We start from the raw sequence: 25,338 nt of genomic DNA, 5'->3' as shown, positions 1-25,338 counted from the left end.
TAAAAGGTATTGTACTTTTATGTTCCTTTTCTGATACTTCATTGTTACTATACAGCAATGCATTCAATTTCTGAAAGTTTACCTTGTATCACACTACTTTGCCGAATTCATTAATCCTTTGGAGTAATTTTTGTGTGTGGAGTCCTTAGGGTTTTATATGAATAGTATCATGTCATCTGCATACACTGACCATTTTTCTTCTTTGCTTCCAATTTGGATACCTTATATTTCTTTTGTTTGTCAGATTGCCATGGCTAGAACTTCCAGAACGCTTTTGAATAAGAGTGGTGAGAGTGTGCCTCCTTATCTTGTTCCATCACAGGGGATTGGATATAGTTCCCTGTGTTTTACAGCAGGACTCCATTGATTATCCATTCCATATGCAGTACCTCTATGAAGCCCAGACTCCCAGTCCAGCCCTCTATCTCCCCTCTCTGCTGGCAAACACAAGTTTGCCTGTGTCCATGTCCACTGTCTGGTTTTGTTTGTAGACAGATAATTGTGTCATATTTTAGACTCCACATGTAATTGATATGCTATTGTGTCTCTCTTATCTTTCTGACTTTCTTCACTTAGTATGAGAATCTCCATTTCTATCTATGTCACTGCAATTGCTACCATGGTGTCATTTTTTTAGGTTTGAGTAGTGTTCCTTCTATGTATGGACCGCATTTTCCTAATGCATTCACCTGTCCATGGACATTGAGATGGTTTCTCTGTCTTTGATATTGTGAATAGTTCTGCAAAGAACTTAGGGTTTTTTACAAATAACATCATGTCATCTAAGTACTGTGAAAATTTTGCCTCTTATCTTCCAATCTGAATACCTACTATTTCTTTTTTAGTAATATCTTTATCTGTGTTTGATATTAGATTGAAGTTGGCTTTATAGAATATCTTTGGGAGTGTTCTTTCTTCTTAAGCCTTTTGGGGATGTTTAGGAAGGATGGGTATAATTTATTCTTTTATGATTGTTATAATTCGCCTGTGAAGTCATCTGGTCCTGGGATTTTGTTTGTAGGGAGTGTTTTTATTAATATTATATTTAATTTCTAGTGATCCATCTGTTCTTTCGATCTATTTCTTCTTGATTCAGTTTTGGCAGCCTATAGGTCTAGAAAGTTGTCATTTTCTTCTAGGTTGTCAAATTTGTTGGCATGTAATTATATATTCATAGTATTCTTATGATTTTTTTGTATTTCTTAAGTAAGATACATGCACCCACATGTTCACTTCAGCACTATTCACAATAGCCAAGGCATGGAAAAACCAAATGTCCATTGACAGATGATTGCATTAGGAAGATATGGTATATATACACAATGGAATACTACTCAGCCATAATAAAGAATGAAATAATGCCATTTGCAGCAATATGGATGGAACTAGAGAATCTCATACTGAGTGAAATGAGCCAGAAAGACAAAGGCAAATACCATATGATATCACTTATATATGGACTCTAATATATGGCACAAATGAAACTTTCCAAAGAAAAAAAACTCATGGACTTGGAGAACAGACTTCTGGTTGCCAAGAGGGAGCGAGAAGGGAGTGGGCTGGTCTGGGAGTCTGGGGTTAATAGATCCAAACCATTGCATTTGTAGTGGATAAGCAATGAAATCCTGCTGTTTAGCACAGTATCCAGTCACTTGTAATGGAACATGGTAGAGGATAATTTGAGAAAAAGCATATATATATTTATTTATTCTGTTGTAGAAGTGTTTATGTTGTTTGTATATTTTGGAGATTGCCAGGTGTTTTGTGTATGAAATTCTGAATCTTTAAATTATCCCTGCTTTGAAATGCATGATAAAGCAGATGATTTGTTGAGAGTGTGTTAAATAAACCCACAGATGTTCTGTTTACAAATGTGGCATTCATTTACATTATTGTCCCACTGACAACAAGGAAAAACACATGTAAGTGGGATGACCAATGAGCTTTATTGTAACTGCAGGATGATACCCACATTTGTGATGGGGAATCAGGGACAGCTTCAAAATTCAAATGATTTTGGCAATGAGATCCTGCTGTGTAGCGCTGGGAACTATGGTTACTTATGATGGAACATGGTAATGTGAGAAAAAAGAATGTATACATGTATGTATAACTGGGTCACCATGATGTACAGTAGAAAATCGATAGAACTCTGTAAACCAGCTATAATGGAAAAAAATCATTATACAAAAATAAATAATCTATGTGGAAATGAAAAAAAAATCAAATGAGTAGCTCATTCTGCATATGGATCTTTGTCCCTCTTGAGTCTAACTAATTAAACTTTATGTTTGCAGGGGAAGGGAGATAAATCAGTTCTTTCTTCCTTGAGTTTTCTTTTTCTTTTTTCTTTCTTTCTTTTTTTTTTTTTTTTGTCTTTTTAGGGCACACCCATGGCATATGAAGTTCCCAGGGTAGGGGTCCAATTGGAGCTGTAGCCTCTGGCCTCCACCACAGCCACAGCAATGCCAGATCTGAGCCGCATCTGTGAACTAACCACAGCTCATGGCAACACTGGATCCTTAACCCACTGAGCGAGGCCAGGGATTGAACCCACGTCCTCATGGATGCTAGTTGGGTTCGTTAACTGCTGAATCATGACAGGAAATCCTTTTCCTTGAGTTTTCAAGTGGTACTGTGCACACCTCGGGCACAGGCCCTCCCTTCCTGAATCAGTTTCCCAGCAGCAGCTGTGTTTGGAAGGAACAAATTTTAGTGAAAGCATCAAAGCTAAGTTTCCATAATCACAGAGAGTCTGAGAGGGTTATGCTCCTCCTTTATTCTTTTCCCTTAGGATTGTTTTTGCAATCCTGTGTCTCTGAGGGTTCCACATAAATTCTAGGATTATTTGTTCTTGTTCTATGGAAAATTTCATGGGTAATTTGATAGGGACCACATTAAAATCTGTAGATTGCTTTGGGTAGTATGGCTTTTTTTTTCCTTTTGTTCTTCATCTGGGGCATGTGGACATTCCCAGGCCAGGGATTGAATCCAAGCCTCAGCTAAGATCTACACTGCAGCTGTGGCAATTCTGGATCCTTTAATCCACTGTGCCAGGTGGGATTGAATCTGCACCTCTGCAGTTACCCTAGTGGGTGCAGTTGGATATTTTACCCACTGCTCCTTGGCAGGAACTCACAGTACAGCTGTTTAAACAGCAGTAATGCTTTCAATCCACAAGCAGATTATCTTTTCAATTTCTGTTATTAATGTTTTATACTTCTCAGAATATAATTTGTTCATCAGCTTGGTCAGGTTGATTCCTAAGAATTTCTTTAATGTAATTTATATTTTCTTATATTTTGAGTTTTTACCTTTTTTTTCTCTAATGTACAGCATGGTGATGCAGTTACACATACATGTATACATTCCTTTTACTCATATTATCATGCTCCATCATAAGTAACTAGACATAGTTCCCAGTGCTACACAGCAGGATCTCATTGCTAATCCATTCTGAAGGCAATAGTCTGCATCTATTAACCCCAAATTCCCAGTCCATCCCACTACCTCCTCCTCCCCCTTGGCAACCGCAAGTCTGTTCTCCAAGTCCACGAATTTCTTTTCTGTGGAAAGGTTCATTTGTGTTATATATTAGAGTCCATATATAAGTGATATCATATGGTATTTGTCTTTCTCTTTCTGACTTACTTCACTCAGGATGAGAGTCTCTAGTTCCACCCATATTGCTGCAAATGGCATTATTTCATTCTTTATTATGGCTGAGTAGTATTCCATTGTGTATATATACCATATCTTCCTAATTCAATCATCTGTCAATGGACATTTGGTTGTTTCCATGCCTCGGCTATTGTGAATAGTGCTGAAGTGAACACGTGGGTGCATGTATCTTTTTTAAGGAAAGTTTTGTCCAGATATATGCCCAAGAGTGGGATTGCTGGGTCACATGGTAGTTCTATGTATAGTTTTCTAAAGTACTTCCATACTGTTATATAGTGGTTGTACCAGCTTACATATCCACCAACAACGCAAAAGGGTTCCCTTTCTTCACACCCCCTCCAGCATTTGTTATTTGTGGTTCTATTAATGATGGCCGTTGTGACTGGTGTGAGGTGGTATCTCATGAAGGTTTTGATTTGCATTTCTCTAATGATCAGTGGTATTGAGCATTTTTTCATGTGCTTGTTGGCCATCTGTATATCTTCCTTGGAGAAATGTCTCTTCAGGTCCTTTGCCCATTTTTCTTTTTTTTTTAATATATATTTTTTTATTTTCCCACTGTACAGCAAGGGGGTCAGGTTATCCTTACATGTATACATTACAATTACATTTTTCCCCCACCCTTTCTTCTGTTGCAACATGAGTATCTAGACATAGTTCTCAATGCTATTCAGCAGCATCTCCTCGTAAATCTATTCTAAGTTGTGTCTGATAAGCCCAAGCTCCCGATCCCTCCCACTCCCTCCCCCTCCCATCAGGCAGCCACAAGTCTCTTCTCCAAGTCCATGATTTTCTTTTCCGTGGAAAGTTTCATTCATTTTCAGCAACGTGGTTGGAACTAGAGACTCTCATAGTGACTGAAGTAGGTCAGAAAGAGAAAGACAAATACCATATGATATCACTTATATCTAACAGTGTGTTTTGATGCACAAACAGGAATTAGCCCCTTCCTTTGTGCTTAGGGGTCATCGCAGCCAGGGCCCAGACTTGAAACTTTACCATGCACCTGGTGTGTATGCAGCCTTCATGCCAAAATACAGCCCTGGCCTTCACTCTGATCTTTTCTAATGGGACTAGTCCCTTTAGGCTAACTCCTGAGAGGGGGTGCGAGGAGGTGGGCTTGGGTTAGAAGAGTTAGTGTGAAGATACCTGAAACATACAGGACAAATTATGGTACCCACCCCTACTGTGGGCCCAGGCAGTCAGCAGGAGCATGGAGCCACCTTAGCAGTGGGGAGTGGGGTTTGGGGGTGCATGTGCGGGGAATTCAGGGAGCTCTCTGCCTGAGCTGGGACCTGCCAAGCATCCCTCAGCCACCTCAGATCTGTTACTACAGCAGGAGCTCAGCTCACTGGCCCTGGGGCAGCCTGCCTGTTGGAGGACATGGTGCCCCCTCCATCTCTGCTCTCTGTGCTCCTCTGAAGGTGATGGGCACAGCCCAGCCCAGGGCTGCAGAGGAGGGGAGCTGGTGACAATGAGCCAGACATCAGGGTGCTGGGGACACCTGGTCTGGCTACCTCTGCTGGGGGCGTGGTGCCCACACGGTCCTCAGACTCTGAGTGCAGGTGGGGGAATGCTGCTGTGGGTGGGTAGTTGATGTGGACCTGGTGGGAACCCCCTTGCTGCTGGCTGGGGGCAGGTGCAGCCAGTGTCCAAGGGGCTCTCTCAACTTGGAATGGGGCCGCAGATGTAGGAGCCAGGCAAGGGCAGGGTGGGAGACAGCTGTGAGCACGGTCTAGGTGTCTGCCTTCATCCTGTGGAAATTATGCAAATCATGAAATCATGTAACTGTAGGAAAATCAGAAATCTGGCTTTGGTTTTTGAAATCTTTTAGTAAGGCTTTCCTTAGACCATCATTAAAAAATGAGAGAGAAGAGCTAGAAAATTTATTAGATTACTAAATTTCCTAATTAACCTCTGCAAAGGTAAAATCTACATAGAAAATGCAAAAGAACTACAAAGAAAATGCAAAAATTTATTCAAAATAATAGAGGCAATTGACCAGGATGGTTTTAAGGATGCTATATTTGGAAGAAGCTTTAGCCTGGAAAGCAGAGCAAGTGGGTCAGAGGAGCATAGGAATAGGGCTGGGCCGCTAGGCCCAGAGCTAATTTTCTTGTGGGCCCCTGCTTCCTAAATACCCCTCCAGAGATGACCAGTGCAGTATCATGCCTCTTCTAGCATCTTATGCCCCCTCTTCCAGCCGCCCCTCCCCCTCTAGGTGCACATGCACACTATGTTGAGAGGTGTTGCTTAGATACATTTACTCTGAGCTCAAAGATTCTAAACTGCCTACTTTGCCAGTTGGATGTTGAGATGAGACTGCAGTGGCTTATCTGCAGCACTGGTGTTTGGATCTGAGACGTGGCAAAAAGCTGAGGGGGATGGTAAGGTGGGGTGAGGTCTGTCTGAAGCCTCTTTTCCTTAAAATGGAAAAGATTTTTGGTTTCCCGGGGAAGAAACACGTCTCGCCCTTGGGCTCCTCCACCAGCCCACGGAGTCAACTCCCAGGCCAGGTACCATATATATCCCAGACAAGGATCTCAGGAAGACCCACCAAGGGAGCCAGCATGGGCAGTGTAACCAGAGTCCAGCAGATTCTGTTGCTCAAGAAAAATGACCTAAAACAACAGAAGAAAAACAGGTAACCAGGAGGATGAAAAATTTTAAATTGAAGTATTGGGGCATTACCATTGTGGCTCAATGGTAATGAACCCAACTAGCATCCATGAGGACACAGGTTTGATACCTGGCCTCACTCAGCTCACTCAGCGCCTTAACTATCCAGCAATGCCGTGAGCTGTAGTGAGGTTGAAGGCGTGTCTTGGATCCTGCCATTGCTGTGGCTGTGGCTTTGGCTGGCAGCTGCAGCTCTGGTTCAACCCCTAGCCTGGGAATTCCATATGCCACATGTGACCCTAAAAAGCAATAAAAAGTAAAAAAATAAAATACAATAAAATTGACATTAAGTAAACACAGTTGAAGCTTTTCCTCCCTTCTTTCAAACAAAAGCTTTTCTGAAGGTAGGAAATTATAAAAGATAATCTCTACCTGCCATTTTGAACACTTACAATAGTATTATATAGTAATATTGACCATTGAAAATGTCTGATTTCATAAATCTATAAATCTAAATGTTGAATAAAATGAGCCATCCCTATTCATTTGAATCCTGAATTTTCTTGAGCTTAAATTTCCCTGAAAATAAGAGTAAGAAGTTCTTTTTTTGGCTCAGTGGGTTAAAAACCCAAATAGTATCCAAGACGATGCATATTCAACCCCTGTCCTCTCTCAGTTTTTTAAGAGTCCAGTGTTTTCATGAGCTGTGGTGTAGATCACAGACACAGCTTGGATCCTGCATTGCTATGGCTGTGGCCTAGGCTGACAGCTGTAGCTCTGACTTGTCACCTAGCCTGGGAACTTTCGTATGCAGCCATGGGTGGCCCTAAAATTAAAAAAACAAAATGACTTTTTAAAAAAATTCTTGTTTTATTTTGTTATTTTAGTTCTCTTTCCCCATAATGCTTTTTTATTATTTTTTATAAAATTGAAGAATAGTTGATTTACAGTATTGCCCATAATGCTTTTAAGAACTAAAATTTGGAGTTCCCTTTGTGGTGCAGTGGAAACGAATCTGACTAGAAACCAGGTTTGATTCCCTGGCCTTGCTCAGTGGGTTAATAATCCTGCATTGCCATGAGCTATGGTGTAGGTTGCAGACGTGGCTCAGATCTGATGTGGCTGTGGCTGGCAGCTGAAGCTCCAATTGGACCCCTAGCCTGGGAACCTCCATATGCCACAGGTGCAGCCCTAAAAAGCAAAAAAAAAAAAAAAAAAGAAAAAAAAAGGAAAATTTATTTCAATACCAAGCATATGACTAGAACTGCAGTAGACCTGCTGTATAGACCATTATTTCACTTAATCCATAAGGCACCATGGATTATGTTATACCTGCCTATTTTATGTATTGATAAGAAATTTTAGGAGTTCTATTGTGGTGCAGCAGGTTAAGGATCTGGCATCATCTCTGCAGTGGCATGGGTCACTGCTGTGGTGCAGGTGTGATCCCTAGCCTGGGAACTTACACCTCCTGCAGGTGCAGCCAAAAAAATAAAAGAAAGAATATTTTAAAAATGCTGCCAACTCACAGATATGGAGAACAAACTAGAGGTTACCAGTTGGGAGACGGAGGGGTAGCAGGCAGTATAGGGATTAAGAGGTATAAACTATTAGCTTTAAAATAACCTACAAGGACATGTTTTATAAGACAAGGAATAGAGCCAATATTTTATATAACTATAAATGGAAGATAACCTTTTTAAACTGTGAATCACTGTATCTTATCATTATATACCTGTAACATTTGTAATATTATATATTGACTGTACTTCAATTAAAAAATAGAAACTGAGACAAAAGAGATTAGGATAATTAGTCCAACAGGAAAAAAGAAGAACTATAAAAAATAATGCTGCCAAATTATAGTTATAAGACATTGTGAATTATCAATTGCTTTCCAATGTCAGATGTTAAAATGTGAGAAAATGAGTATATTAGAATCATTGAGGTGTAGTGTTCTTTCTAATCCTTAAAACATATCTGCAAAGAAGGTATGATGTCATTTTATGTAATTGAAATATCTTTGCCAAATAATAGTAATAGTAATAATATTATTTCATAATTACTTAACCGTTATTTGTGCAAGGACCTTCTCTAAACACTTTGCATAGCTTCTCATTTAAGCATCACTATGGCGTCCTGTGTGATAACTACTGCTTTATCCACATTTTGTTGATGAGGAAATGGAGGCACAGAAAGGTCAAGTGACACCTAAGAAGTGATAGAGTTCCCATCGTGGCTCAGTGGTTAACGAATCCAGTTAGGAACCATGAGGTTGAGGGTTCGATTCCTGGCCTTGCTCAGTGGGTCAAGGATCCGGTGTTGCCGTGAGCTGTGGCATAGGTTGCAGACGTGGCTTGGATCCTGCATTGCTGTGGCTCTGGCATAGGCTGGCGGCTGCAGCTCCAATTGGACCCCTAGCCTGGGAACCTCCACATGCTGCGGGTGCGGCCCTAGAAAAGGCAAAAAGACAATAAATAAATAAATAAATAAATAAATAGTGATAGATTTTAAGTAGAATTCAAACCCAAGTTGAGCTGAATCTTAAGGTCACGTTCTTTCTCTTCAGAAGAGGTTGTTCTTTCTTTCATTAATATGCTGAGTAATATGAGCTAAAAAGTACTGTTCTTTCTCCAGAAGAAAATTAAGTATTTGTCTTCAAGGGATAGGAACAGCATGTTACTGAATGTTTACAGTTATGTTAAGTCATATGTTTTGAAAGAGTACACTACAATTTCCTAAAAAGCCCTCTCACTTTTATTTCATAGGACTGCTCTCCATTTGGCCTGTGCCAGTGGCCACCCAGCAGTGGTAATTCTCCTTGTAGAGAATAAATGTCAGCTTAGCTAACTCTGTGACAACAAGAACAGGACAGAACTGATAAGGGTATGTAGTGGGCAACCATGTCACAGGGAGATGGATTCAATTTCATGACTTAGAGTAAAAATGAATTTGTCTCATTTAAATCTAAGGAATTGGTGAAACTTTTGGAGTGTTTCCCTTGAATTCTTTGAATTTGCCGTCTGTTTTTTGGCATAATACTGACAGGGCATCCAGTGCCAGGAAAAGGAACGTGCAAGTATTCTGCTGGAACATGGTGCCAATCCAAATTTTGTGGACGTCAATGACAACACTGCCCTCACTATGCTGCCCTTGGTCAGAATATATCCATCGCAGCAAAGCTGCTTTCACACAATGCCAATATTGAGGCATGAAACAAGGTATGGCTCAACTAACTTCATTTTGTTACATACATGTTGTTTTTTAGTTATGTGTTTTGTTTATGATAATATGCATACTGAATAATCCATCATGCCCTGTACCATGGAAACCATGTCAGGGGACCAGAGAAAGGTGGTGTCCTTGGAAAGGGCAAAGCCATGTCTCCAGCCACCCTTTACCCCGGAAGATAAAACTTCCCCTTAGGAGGGAAGGCTCAGCCTCCACACATTGGGTTAGCATTTAACATTTAGGAGATTCATGCAGAAATATGCATTTTGGGCTCCTCTTAGAGAATTGATCTCGTCCCCCTTGAGCCCTCTGGTCCCCCTTGAGCCCTTAGGACTGTTGGTCTGCTATGCAGAGGCCACCACTTCCACATGGAGCTTGTGTTCCCAGTTTGCTGTTCTCACTTGAGTTCTTCACTTACTCGGGTTACCCACTTTGTCTCCTTTGTATTTGAGTATTCCTGATGTACAGTTGATTCTGATAAATATTTTAAGATTTTAAAGATTATCTGTATTAATTTATAGTCTAGTTCATATTTTACAGTAATCTCTCAAGAATGGTAAGTTAGAACTTAAAAAATTGCTTTATTTTTTTGGGGGGGGGGCGGGCACACACATGGCATATGGAAGTTCCTGGGCCAGGGATCGAATTTGGGCTGCAGCTGCAACCTATGTCACAGCTGCAGCAATGCTGTATCCCTAACCCATTGCACTAGGCCAAGGGTCAAACTCTCAGACAACACCAGATCTTTAACAGCAGGAACTCCATAAATTAGTTTTTGAGGAATTCTTTTTCTTTACGTATACATGTAAATAATCATCTTCCCATTGGAATGTCTGTAAACCTTATGAGGTTAATCATGGCAATAGTTGAATAGGTTATGCATATTGCAAACACTGTTACATCTTTCTCCTCAGCATTGTTCCTTAAAATGCAATTGATTTTAATAGCTAAGTTATTATTTTGGGGGTAGTGTTTAGAGTAGTAGCAGATCAATAAAATAACTACACTTATGGTCTACCTGATAAATACTGTGAGAGAAGCAAAGATGCTCAGAACCAGTAAATGTTTTTTTCTTTGCAAGGTATTGATGTCTTTTCTCAAGATATCCCTGGATGGATTGCAGAAGAATGTGCTCATCTTAGTGGTCTTCGTATGTAAGTATTTACATTAAGATGCCAGTTACCACTAAACTGAGGTTTAAAATAATTTAACAGTTCTTTGTTACATGACAGGTGAGAGTTCATAGTTTGATGCAGGTGTTTTGGGAATGCCAGTGAGATATTCCACATCAACAGCTGGAAAGCAGGCCAAAAGCCAGAGTAGTTCATTGTAGCCTGTGAATAGGATTCTTGATCCAGAAACTTTTAAGACCTTGATCCTTAGGAATCCTAAAATTGTCCATTTCATTCCAAGTGTAACCCCTATTCATGGAGCACAAACAGTGTCACATCTTTGATTTTTCTAACTAGTTATGTGTGTTCTAAATGTTTAGTTTGGCAGAAAATCCTGTTTTTCCCTCAGGGACTTCCTTCTATACTTTCTGTCTTGACTTTTCCAAGAACCTAATGGATTCTTTTAAGATCAAAGAAACAGCCCTCTTTCACAATCATTAGGAGGGGGGAAAAAGGGGTGTTCTGATCATTGTATTGTTTCCATTGATTCTATTACATCAGTATTGATTCTATTACATCAATATTGCTTCTAAAGCTGGCCTTAACAAGGTCTCCTTGGCAGCTGGATGTCTGGAGTCTGGATGTTGCTCTGTACAAACCTTGAATATACTCATTTTAAAGGAAAAAATAAAATAAACCAGTCCTGCAGTCAGGTCATGATTGACCTTTGCTCCCAGGAGGTCCTTTCTGATCCAAATTCTTCCATCTTCATGGTGACCCACACTTAGACTGAAAAATGACACCTTTTAAAATTTTTCCTATGTGTGCTTATTGCTCAGCCACTGTTCCATAGCACCAGCACCCAGTTTGGCAACTGGGCCTCCTATCTTTTGCCATACACACCCTGTCCCTCACACCCCAGGCCTTATGTGGAGCCTACATCCTAGCCCAGATCTTCCTGAGGAATTACTCTTTGAGACTTTTATTTATTTTTTCTCTAGCAGATGTTATTGGGGACCATTTTGGGATGAGAGGTTCCAATGATATTGCAAGGAGAGTTCAGACTTTTCTTTCTCTGTTGGTACCAGACTTAAACCTCAAGCCTGCCTTGTATCCTGTGGAGCACTTTTCTTAGATCATGTAAGGTCTTGTATCATCCTTCCCAGAGTGCTAACTGGCCCAAGAGTCCATAGTTAAGGTTGGCCCTTCAAGTAATTTGTCTTCACAATAATGAAAATCTTCCAAAGGATTTACATCTACCTCAATCTTCAAAATATTTTCAGATTCTACTTCACAAGGAAGCCATTCACCAGAAATCCCTGAATCTCAAGTAGGTTAGTTCGCATTGGCAGAGGTAAACCCTGTCCCCGAATCATCACTGTCCAATATAAAAGTAGGATTATGTCTTCTGTGTAAACTGGAGATGAGCATGGAGATTAAACATCATTGTAATAAAGACCTGATGGTTTGGAGTTTGAATATGTAGAGAAGTTAACAGTAGTGGTCCAAGCTAGGTACTGATTTCTATTAATTTTCTGTTCTTGATGTGATTATCTAAAATAATGGGGGACCATGATGTTCTCTAATTTAATGAAGCCATGTATTGATAGAGAAATTTGCTTACAAATTATAGAATAGCTGATATTTCCTAAAGTACAAACCACGAAGAGAGAAGAGCTAATCACCATAATTAATATTATTCTGAAAAGTACAATGTTGGGATGTTAAACCTATGAAAAAACACACATAGAATTTTCTTTGGATTCCAAAATACCTCTAGCAATAAAGTTCAAGATCAAGTTATTCCATTCTTTTAATACTTCTCTGAGCATTTGGGGGGGGGATGTTATTTTAATAAAATTCTACTAATACCCTTGTGAAATAAGGCAGTAAGACTCCACTGTTATAGAGGAAGACATTGAGTTGAAGAGAAGCAACTTTTCCAGAAACAAATAACTGTTGGTTTTAGAGCTAGGATTTCTGATTTTGAGAGCCTTTCCATATGTCAAACTTGCCCTAGTTAACTTACTTAGCTTTACCACCCTCAATCCATGACTACTTCACCTACCTTTGTTTGAATCCTTTAATTATATGCTAAATAATTTTTTGTAGAACTTGCAAATTTGAAGTATATGGGACAGCTGAAGTTTTGACATTAGCTCTGATATTGTCTGAAATAATCTAAGAATTTAATATATTTGGTAATAGTTTTTTATATTAGAATGAAAATGGTAATATTATTCATTATGTTTTTATACATAGCCATAGCCAACTGATTTCTGAATATAAAAAAAAAAGAGACCTAAAAGTCCTTCTCTAGATGGCAACCTAGGTAATATTTATGATAGTTGAATTACTCTCAGTGATCCTACCATAGATAAAGAGTGAGGAAGTTTTGGTAATGAAAAGAGCAATGAAAAACATATTGTATAAACTTCATACGTATTTTATTTTTAAAATTAATTTCTTAGTAGTCTAGCATTCAGAATTATTTAATCAATTGTAGGTAATTGAAATCAAAGACAGTATTGTCTAAAAAGAAATTCATTCATTTAACCATGGCCCCTAAAATCCCATATTATATCTTTGCATAGATAAAAGTTGTTTTTTTCCTTTTTATGGCCACACCTGTGCCATATGGAAATTCCTAGGCTAAGGACTGAATTGGAGCTATAGCTCTGGCCTATGCCACAGCCATGGAATTACCGGATTCAAGCAGCAGATACAACCTAAGCCACAGCTTGCAGCAACACTGGATTGGTAGCCCTCTGAGCAAGGCCATGGATTGAGCCCACATCCTCACAGAGACAACACTGGGTCCTTAACCTGCTGAGACACAATATAAAGGAGGGGAAGTGGTTCTTCTGCATTAATTGCCTATCAGTAATATGATCAGTATTCAGTCCACTGTAGTCTCCATGTCCACAGTATAATTTTAAAGAAGATATTGAAGTTATTCTAAACAAAGCACCGGTTTTATACTTTTAATATTCTGTAAATTTTTATGGTAATTTAAGGTGTATTTTACCTTTTTTTTTTTTTTTTTTTTTTTTACTGATGGATGAGAGTTCTGAAGAAGACTCTTTAAACAGGTAGGATTTTATGGATTTTTAAAAAATAATAGGTTAAGGGAACACAGAAAAAAGAAACTAACATCTGTGTGTGTTCTCCTCTGGGTTAGACACTGTATTGTGTGCTTAATATTTGTTACTTCATAGAGTCATCACATGGCTTTGCAAAATAGCTCTTCTATTATAGTCTATGTTTCATTAATTAGGTGACTGCCATTTAGGGAGTTTGATTAATTGACCCATGATTACATAGTTAGGAAGTAGCTGATCTGTGATTTGACCATTGGCCAGCCTGGCTCCCATACCCACTTTCTCAACCCTCAGCAGAGATTAAGAAGTCCATGCAGCACTAGGGGCAAGATATAGACCTAAATCAGATCAACTCAACTCAGAAGGTCAAACCTAGTTATATGTGAACTCTGACTTCGAACTTTATTTGGAAGCCTGGTTAGTCCAAACCTTTGTCCTGATGTATTTGACAGTCATAGTGGTAGCTAGTACCTTGTTTTTACCATTAAAATGTTAGGGAAGAACCCTTGTAGCTGTAGCCACAGAACCATAGTTTTACTCAGACAAGACCTTATTAGGTAAGTCTTCTTAGATATAATGATATCAATTCTCCTTAAGATGATTTTTTTGTAGTAGAAGTGTGTCTATGTATAGAAATGTTGTATTCATTAAATTCAACATCTATAGAGAGCATATTTCCAACTGATTTCTCTACTTACTGACTTCCAAGTCTGATTTTCCCTTCAGACTAATACCCTTGTCTGGATCTCTGAAGTTTTCTCTTTTGTTCTTAGAGTCTCTTTTCTTTTTACATATCAGTCACTGACCTTAGTTGGGTAGCTGGCACCATGCCTGTGTTGGGAGTGGATGACCAAGGATCTGGTTAGCCTGTTTGCCAGGTACAGGGAACTAGAGAGCTCCTCATGGTCGTTTGAGCCCACCCTTGTTTCAGGAATCATTGCCTTCATAAGCTGAAACCTTAAAGGATTGAGCCCTGAAGAAGAGTGATCTGAGAGAGGAGCCTCTAGGAAGGAAGAATTTTAGCAGTATGTAAAAAAAATAGAGGCATAGCTACCAGGACTCTGTTTTTATAGCACTCTCACTCCTTAAGTATCTGCACATCTGGGAGGGTTTTTTAGAGCTAGCTAGTTTAAGACTGCACTCACTCAGGGAGTCAGAGGGAGTGGTATGGGACCAGCAGGTAGGCAGACTCACCCTCTTGGTGAATGCACCATCCAGGCCCATCCTGCCTGGCCACAGGTGCCCCTGCATGAGGTTTGTGTTCATGCCCAAACCACTAAGGAGATGGGACTAAGATGGTGGAATAGAAGGACTGGAGATCAACTTCTCTTATAAAAACAACAAAATTACAAACAAATGCTGAGCAACCTTCAACCAAATCAACTGGAAGCTTTAAAAAACATATGCTACTCCAGAAGAAAAAGAGGAAACCACATCAAGAGGTAGGAGGGGTGATTATGTGATTTAAGTAACCCTATAACTCCCAGGTGGGAAGCCCCACAGACTGGAAAATAACTCTATCACAGAGACTCAACTACAAGAGTGAGAATTCTGAGCCTCACATCAAATTCCCATGCCTGGGGATCTGGCACTGGGAGAAAGAGCCCCTGGAGCATCTGGCGTTGAAGGACAGTGGGGCTTGTGTTCAGGAGCTCCGCAGGATTTGGGGAAATGAAGATGCCATTCTTGAAAGGTGCACACAGACACATGCACCAGCTCACAGGGCAAAGCAAAGACTCCATAGGAATCTGGATTGAACCTGATTACACTTCTTGGAGGATATCCTGGGAAAAGAGGGGGTGACTGTGGCTCATTGTGGGAAAGGGCATTGGAGGCAGAGCTCTTGGTAATATTCATCACTGTGCATTTCTCTGGAGGTGGTCATTTGGGGAAAACTTGGCCCACCCATCAGTGCTGAGAAACCCCAGGCCAAACAACAATCCAAGTGAGATTACAGCCCCACCCATCAGTAAACAGGCTGCCTAATGACACCCTAGGCTCACAGCCACATCTAATCTCACCCAGAGACAAAGTCTCACCCACCAAAGGGATAGGAATCACCCCACCTACAAGTGGGCAGGCACCAGTCCCTCCCATCAGGAAGCCCACAGCAAGCCCCCAAACCAACTTTAGCCACAAGGGAGGCAGTCACCAGAAGTAAGAAGCCACAACTCTATTGTCTGAAAAAAGGTTCCCACACCAAAAACCTATAAAAATGAAAAGACAGAAAAGTATAACTCAGATAAGGGAGAAAGAGAAACCCCACAAAAACAGCTAAGTGATCAGGAGATTCTCAGCCTCCAGGAAAAAGACTTTAGACTGTTGATGCTGAAGATGATGCAAAACATTGGAAATAAACTGTAGGCAAAGATGGATAATTTACAGGAAACACTGAGCAAAGACATACAAGATATAAAACTTAAACAAGAGATGCAAAATACAATAACTGAAATAAAAAATTCACTAGAAGCAGCCAACAGCAGAATACAGGAGGCAGAAGAACAAATAAGTGAGGTGGAGGACAGAATAGTGGAAATCACTGATGCAGAAGAGAAAAGAGAAAAAAGATTGAAAAGAAATGAAGAGAGTCTCAGAACTCTAGGACAATGTTAAATGCACCAACATCTGTATTATAGGAGTGCCAGAAGGAAAAGAGAGAAAGGGAGAGAAAAAAATATTTGAAGAGATAAGAGCTGAAAACTCCCCTAACATGGGAAAGGAACCACTCACTCAAATCTAGAGAACACAACATTTACCATATAAAATAAACCCAAGGAGGAACACCCTGAGACACATATTAATCACACTGACCAAAATTAAAGAAAAAGGGAAAACATTGAAAGCAGCTAGGGAAAAAAAAATAACATACAAGGGAACCCCAATAAGGTTATTGGCAAATTTTTCAGCAGAAACTCTGCAGGCCGGAAGGGAATGGCATGATATACTTCAGGTGATGAAAGGAAAAAACCTGCAACCAAGATTATTTTACCAGCAAGGTGATCATTCAGATTTGAAGGAGAAAGAAAAAGCTTTAGAGATAAGCAAAAGCTAAGAGAATTCAGCACCACTAAACCAGCTTTGCAACAAATACTAAAGGCACTTCTCTAGGCAGAAAAGAAAAGGCCACAACCAGAAACAAAAATATGACAAAATGACAAAGCTCATCAGTAAAGGCATAAATACAGTAAAGATAGAAAATAATCCATGCACAAATATTCTACCAAAATCAGAAATCATGAGGAGGGTACAAATGCAGGAGACTGGAGATGCACTTACAATAAAGAGACCAACAACTTAAAACAATCTTATACATGTATAGATGCCTATATCAAAACTTCAGAGCAACTGCAAACCAAAAATCTACAATTGTTAAACAAATAAGAAAAATTCACTCAAATACAACACTAAAGATAGTCATCAAACCACAAGAGGAAAAAACAAGAGAAGATGGAAAGAAAAAAGAGCAACAAAACTCAATCCAAAACAGTTAATAAAATGTCAGTAAGAACATATATATCAATAATTACCTAAAAGGTTAATGGACTAAACACCCCAACCAAAAGATATAGACTGGCTGAATGGATACAGAAATAAGACCCATATATATGCTGTCTTCAAGAGACCCTCTTCAGTTCTAGGGACACATACAAATTGAAAGTGAGAGGATGGAAGAAAATATTCCATGCAAATGAGAATCAAAAGATAGCTGGAGTAGCAATACTCATATCAGAAAAAAAGACCATAAAATGAAGAATATTTTAAGAGACAAGGAAGGACATTACATAATGATCATAGGATAAATCCAAGAAGAAGAAGTAACAATTGTAAATATCTATGCACCCAACATAGGATCACCACAATATATAAGGCAAATGCTAATGACCTTAAAAGGAGAAATCAACAATAGCACAATAATACTGGGGGGACTTTAACCTCCACTTACAGCAATGGAGAGATCATCCACACAGAAAATCAACAAAGAAACACAGGCCTTGAATGAGGCATTAGATCAGATGGACTTAATAGATATTTGTAGGATGTTCCATCCAAAAGCAACAGAATACACATTCTTTTCAAGTACACATATAACATTCTCTAATATTGGTCACATCCTGGGCTATAAATCAAGCCTTGGTAACTGTAAGAAAATTGAAATCATATCAAGCATCTTTTCCGACCACAACACTATATGACTGGAAATCAACAACAAGAAAAAAAAAAACTGCCAAAAAAAATGAGACTAAACAACATGCTGCTAAACAGCCAATGGATCACTGAAGAAAACAAACAGGAAATTTAAAAATATCTAGAAGCAAATGACAACAAAGATACAACACTCCAAAACCAATGGGATGCAAGAAAAGCAGTTATAAAAGGAAAGTTTATACCAATACAAGCCCACCTCAGGAAACAACAAAAAGCTCAAATAAACAACCTAAATTTACATCTAAAGCAGATAGAAAGAGAACAGACAAGACCTAAACAAGTATAAGGAAAGAAACCATAAATGTCAGAGAAGAAATAAATGAAATGCTTGCAGAAAAGACAGACATAGAGACCAACGGAACAGAACAGAGAACCCAGAAATAAACCCTGACACCTATGGTCAATTAATCTTTGACAAAGGAGGCAAGAACTTAAAATGGGGAAAAGACAGTCTTTTCAGTAAGTATTTCTGGGAAACCAGGATAGCTACATACAAATCAATGAAAATAGAACACATCCTCACACCATGCACAAAAATAAACTCAAAATGGCTTAAGGATTTAAATATAAGACAAGACACCTCGAAGAGAACATAGGCAAAACCTTCTCTGACATAAACCTTACAAATATTTTCTCAGGTCAGTCTCCCAAAGCAACAGAAATCAAAAATAAACCAATGGGACCTAATCAAACTGACAAGCTTTTGCACAGCAAAGGAAACCAAAAAGAAAACAAAAAGACAATTTACAGAATGGGAGAAAATACTGTCAAATGATGCAACCGACAAGGGCCTAATCTATAAAACATACAAACAACTTATACAATTCAACAGCAAAAAAGCCAACAACCCAATAGAAAAATGGGCAAAGGACCTGAACAGATATCTCTCCAAGGAATGGCCATCATTAATAAGTCCGCAAATAACAAGTGCTAGAGGGGGTTTGGAGAAAAGGGACCCTCCTGCACTGTTGATGGGAATGTAAGCTGGTACAACCACTATGGAGAACAGTATGGAGGTACCTTAGAAAACTATGCATAGAACTACCATATGACCCAGCAATCCCACTCTTAGGCATATATCCAGACAAAACTCCCCTAAAAAAGACACATGCTCCCACATGTTCATTGAACCACTATTCACAATATCCAAGACATGGAAACAACCCAAATGTCCACTGACAGATGATTGGATTAGGAAGATATGGTATATATACACAGTGGAATTCTACTCATCCATAAAAAAGAATGAAATAATGCCATTTGTGGCAACATGGATGGAACCAGAGACGCTCATATCGTAAGAAGTAAGCCAGAATGAGAAAGACAAATACCATATGATATCACTTATATCTGGAATCTAATATATATCACAAATGAAACTTTCCACAGAAAAGAAAATCATGGACTTGGAGAATAGACTTTTGGTTGCCAAGAGGGAAGGGGAGGGAGTGGGATGGACTGGGAGCTTGGGGTAAATAGATACAGAATGTTTCCTTCAGGATGGATTAGCAATGGAATACTGCTGTTTAGCACTGGGATCTCTGTCTAGTCACTTACGATGGAACATGTAATATGAGAAAAAAGAATGTATAAGTGTAAATGTAACTGAGTCACCATGCTGTACAGTAGAAAAAAATATATACACATAAATAAAAGATTTTAAAAAATGAAATATAAATGAAGAAAACCATAGAAAAATCAGTGAAACTAAAGGCTGATTCTTTGAAAAGATCAACAAAATTGATAAACCCTTAGCCAGACTCATCAAGAAACAGAGAGGAGAGACTCAAATCAATAAAATTACAAATGAAAAAGGAGAAGTTACAATGGATATCACAGAAATAAAAAGTATCATAAGAGACTACTAGAAGCAACTATATGCCAATAAAATGGAAACCTAGAAGAAATGGACAAATTCTTAGAAAAGTACAATCCTCCAAGATTAAACCAAGAAAGAATACAAAAGATGAATTGATTAATTACAAGTACTGAAATTGAAAGTGTGAATAAAAAACTTCCAAAAAACAAAATTCCAGGACCAGATGGCTTCACTGGCGAATTCTATCAAACATTCATAGAAGAGCTGACACCTATCCTTCTGAAGATATTTGAAAAAAATTTCACAGGAAGGGACACTTCTAAACTCATTCTATGAGGCCACCATCACCCTGAAACAAAAACCAGACAGACACCACAATAAAAGAAAATTACAGGTGAAAATCACTGATGAACATAGATGCAAATATCTTCACAATATACTAGCAAATTGAATCCAACAATACATTAAAATGATTGTACATCATGATCAAGTGGGATTTATCCCAGGGATGCAAAGATTCTTCAATATTCATAAATCAATCAGTGTGATATACATTAACAAACTGAAGAGTAAAAACCATATGATCCTCTCAATAGATGCAGAAAAACCTTTGACAAAATCCAACACCCATATCTGATTTAAAAAAAAACTCTCCATAAAACTGGCATAAGAGGGAACCTACCTCAACATAATAAAGGCCATGTATGATGAACCCACAGCGAACATCATTCTCAATGGTGAAAAACTGAAAGAATTCCCACTGAGATCAGGAACAAGACAAAGATGTCCACTCTTGACACTACTATTCAACAGCGTTTTGGAAGTCCTAGCCACAGCAATCAGAGAAGTAAAAGAAATAAAAGGAATACAAATTGGAAAGGAAGAAGTAAAACTATCACTCTTTGCAGATGACATGATACTATACCTAGAGAATCCTAAAGACTCTACCAGAAAACTGTTAGAGTTCATCCATGAATTTGGCAAAGTTGCAGGATACAAAATTAACATACAGAAATTGACTGCGTTTCTATATACTAACAATGGAAGACCAGAAAGAGAAATTAGGGAAGCAATTCCATTTACCATTGCATCAAAAAGAATAAAATACTTAGGAATAAACCTACTGAAAGAGACAAAATACCTGTGCTCTGAAAACTATAAAACACTGATGAAAGAAATTAAAGATGACACAAATAAATGGAAAGAGGAACCATGCTCTTGAATTGGGAGAATCAATATTATCAAAATGACTATACTACCTAAGGTGATCTACAGATTCGATGCAATCCCTACCAAATAACCAAGGACATTTTTCACAGAACTCAAAAAAAAATAGTTTAAAGTTTGTTTGGAAGCATAAAAGACCCAAAATAACCAAAGCTATCCTGAGAAAGACAAATGGAGCTGGAGGAATCAAGCTCCCTGACTTCAGACTATACTACAAAGCTGCAGTCATGAAAACTGTGTGGTACCAGCACAAAGACAGAAATATAGATCAGTGGAACAAGATAGACAGCCCAGAATTAAACCCATGCACCTACAGTCAGCCAATCTGTGACAAAGTATGCAAGAATATGCAATGGAGAAAAGACAGCCTGTTCAATAAGTGGTGCTGGGAAAATTGATTACTAGTCTGGTTCCTTAACCCCTCAGCCACAATGGGAACTCAAATATCCATTTTTTTAAAGTATTTTTCTTTTGTTCTCTTTCTTCATACGTTTCCCAACTACTACCAACTTTCTTTTCCTGAGACTCTTCCACCTTCTGAATTTGTTTCATGCTTCATGAAATATTCATGAATGGAAACAGACTTTTATGTGTATTTAAAATTCATAGTGGAGCTCCCATCATGACGCAGTAGAAATGAATCTGCCTAGGAACCGTGAGGTTGTGGGTTCGATTCCTGGCCTCATTCAGTGGGTTAAGGATCCGGCATTGCTGTGAGCTGTGGTGTAAGTCACAGACACAGCTTGGATCTGGTGTTGCTGTAGCTGTGATGTAGGCTGGTAGCTACAGCTCCATTGGACCCCTAGCCTGGGAAGCTCCATATGCAACAGGTGCTGACCTAAAAAGACAAAAGACAAAAGACAAAAAATAAAATAAAATTCATAGTATTCAATGTTCTCACTAATGTATCTGTGATTACATTTTATAGATGCGTTGTCAGCATTAGGAGTAGGAGGAGTTCCCATCATGGCTCAGTGGAAATGAATCTGACTAGCATCCATGAAGATGGAGGTTCAATCTCTGGCCTCGCCCAGTGGGTTAAGGATCCAGCATTGCCATGAGCCATGGTGTAGGTCACAGATGCGGCTCAGATTTGGCATTGCTGTGGCTGTGGTGTAGGCTGACAGCTACAGCTCGTATTTGACCCCTAGCCTGGGAACGTCCATATGCTACAGGTGAGGCCCTAAAAGGCAAAAAAAAAAAAAAAAAAAAATTAAAGGAGTGGGAGAAGAGTAAGATTTACAATCACCTTGGGATTCTGAGGTACTTTATTATTACTGGTATTATTATTTTAAAATATAAGCACTAGTGATGTTAAAACATAAGAGAGAGAGTGTTTTGCCTTTACTTTCTCACCTTTCATTTACCCATCATATTTCTTTCATTAGCTATTTTAGTCAGTAATTAATAATTATATGTGAAATATAATACTATGGCATTGGGCACATCTGTTAATTTGCAAGATTCACCTAATGAACCCCCAGTGTAGTATAGTGCAAAAGCAAGACTAAGAAGTTATAATGTCTAGGTTTGAATTTTGAATTTAAGTTTATCTAAAAATGAAAGCATTATTCCAGGTCAGTCTATGGCCAAATCTATGTTTCTTTGATGTACATGGATGTGTAAAATTCCTAGTGCAATTCAGAGATAAATAGGTTGAACTGTAGTTTTTTACAACTTCCACCTTGAAAAGATAGTGCCTGAGACTTAAAATCTTTTACTACATTTGGATTATCAGTTAGATCTAGATCTGTAAAGAACCTATCAAGAGAAATAAAAACCATGGGAATAGTAATGAATATGCAGGGTTGTGAAAACAAGAGTTTGGTGTAGAGATGTTTTAATGAGTACAAACCATTTTGGATAGTTAAAGTAGCATGCACTGAGTCCTTTTATGGCAGCTGTACCTTCAGTAATGCAAGGATAAAGTAATGATTACTGTTCTCTGGTGACAGCTATTGAGAGAGATAAGAAGGGCCTAATCTCTTAGATACAGGTAGCTGCTGCAGAGTGGTATAGTGCTGTGCTTGAAGTCCAAAGACACAGTAACATCCTGGTTCTATCACTTACTAGGTTTGGTATCTTGGGAAAATTTGTCTAACCTGTTTGAGTATTGGTGACCTTGTTCATAAAAATGGTACTGCTTCATACTTTTCAGGTAAGTATAGTGAACAGTTGTGGTAAAAAATGGGAAAACACATTGTAAACTGTAAAGGATGCAGTTTATAAATGTAAGAAAAAATGATCAGAGTGGCAGAGTTCCTGCTATGGCTCAGTGGCTTAAAGATCTGGTATTGTCCCTGTGGTGGCACAGATTTTGAAGCCTGGACCAGGAACCTCCATTATGCCTTGGGTGCTGCTGAAAAAGAAAAGGAAAAATGATCACAGAGGCAAATAGTGGCTTACTGAATGTTGAGGGTATTTTTTGTCTCCTTGGTTTTTTTTTTCCCCTTTTGGCCACACTTGTGGCATGTGGAAGACCCAGGGCTATTGATCAAACTGCAGCACAGAAGCAACCCAAGCTGCCAAATTAACAATTCCAATCCTTATACCACTGCGCCACATGGGAACTCCAAGGATACTTTTTAAAACCTGAAGGACAATAAAACGATAGTGGTGTTAAGAATGGGAAAGTTAGAATAGGAGTGTGGATTTCTAACTTGTGGTATGTGAAGTTTCAGTAGACTATTGTCAGAGATCTGCTATAGGTATATAGTACTCTCAAGATTTTAAATGTTTTGACCTTAAATAAATTCCTTTTATTGAATACCAACTATGTGCCTGGTACACACTGAGTATACCAGCTGAGGAGTTAGGCTGTAGTGGCAGGAGTAGAAAAACAAGTATAAAGATCATTCTTTATAAGTCACTGTAAGTTCTTCACATAAAGAAAATGGAGAACATTAGGTTAGACAACATTGAAGGGATTTGGAAGATGATGGAAGTGAGGGTGGAAATGAGGTCATTAGAAAAGATCTGAGTATGACAAGAGCTGCTGAAGGTTGGGAAGGAGCCAGTCATGTGAAGTTTTAGGGAAGGGACCTTCTGGACAGAGAAGAGTGGGTTCCCTCTGTTTATCATTTTACTCCCACATCTTAGAATGACCAGGAATCAGGAAGTGGGGTAAATGTCCTTGTGATTGATCATTTTTTTTTCCAGCCCCACCTGGGGACCCCTGCCAGTGCCCCAAGCCCGATGCCAAGGGTGAGCACCAGGGACCCCAGCCTGGCCCCTCCTTATGATCATTTTTATTATTGTTGCATGTAGAAAAGAAACTATGCATAATAAGGGCCTGTAACATTTGGAACATTAACAAATTAATGTTCTTATTCCTCCTTCATTAATCTTACTATACTTTTTTGAAGAATTATATAGCTATATTTAAATTTTCTTGCTATTATTTAAACATAAAAGTTTTTTTATACCTTGCTGTTACTTTTGCTATTCAACTATTTTTCCCACCAATAAAATTTTATCAAACAATAGGTCTTTCTAAGCTCTTATTTACCTAAATGAAGCAGCTTCTACAATGTTCTGTTTATACTCAACAGTGTTAATACTCCAAGATTTCTTTTTCATGCCAAGAATGTTATTTCAGTACTAAAAGTTTTTCTTTCTTTTGAAATATTTTAAATTTATATCAGGTATACATCTTAAAGAAATATATATAAATAAATATGCTTATATGTTTATATGTATTTTATATTTATATATATTAAAAATATACTTTTTTCTTTTGAGACTATAGAGTTACGTGTTTTGAAGTTTATCCTTCATTGAAATGTGCATTAAGTCAGAGTTTTGTTAGCCAAAGAAAAGCACTTGTTGAATGCATAGCGAGGAAAAAGGCAAGAAATGAAATGAAGTTGCTTGGCTTATCAGGTGTCAGCAAGAGTTTAAATTCAGAGTCCTGTTTAAGTAGCTAAACAATTAGCTCCATTTTAGGATCCTCTACAAGCTAAGGAAAGAGGAAAGAGGAAAAGAGGAATGAAGAACGAGAGAGAGACTGCAGGGAGTAAATAAAGGAAAAGGAAGCTGGGGGCTGTGGTGGAAGATGGTAAATTAAAATAGTTCTTCAGAAAAAGGAAGGGAGGGTATTTGAAACGTGACATGAATACCCAACACGAGAACTTGTCAGAGAGGAACAGCAAAATATCCTCACTCTTACAGTTCTCATTGTTAGGAAACCATTCAGGATGGCGGTCCCTGGTCAAGCAGCGCAGTGTTACCCTCCATGGCTGGACATGGACATATGTGCTCAACTGTAAACGTATATACATTAATGTCATAGGAAATGTTGCTGCTTTATAGGATGATGTCAAATGGACCAAAAGGAGATAAT

General features: G+C 38.6%; 1 pseudogene; it reads left to right on the top strand.

Moving 5' to 3' along the window:
* LOC110261398 overlaps window positions 1-25,338 on the top strand; it is a 182,067-nt pseudogene that overhangs the window by 145,146 nt on the left and 11,583 nt on the right.

This window comes from Sus scrofa, chromosome 6 (assembly GCF_000003025.6).
Source record: "Sus scrofa isolate TJ Tabasco breed Duroc chromosome 6, Sscrofa11.1, whole genome shotgun sequence".
NCBI classification, from domain to species: Eukaryota; Metazoa; Chordata; class Mammalia; order Artiodactyla; family Suidae; genus Sus; species Sus scrofa.
Note: the sequence above shows the minus strand (reverse complement) of the source record. Positions and strands in the feature narration are given on the sequence as shown.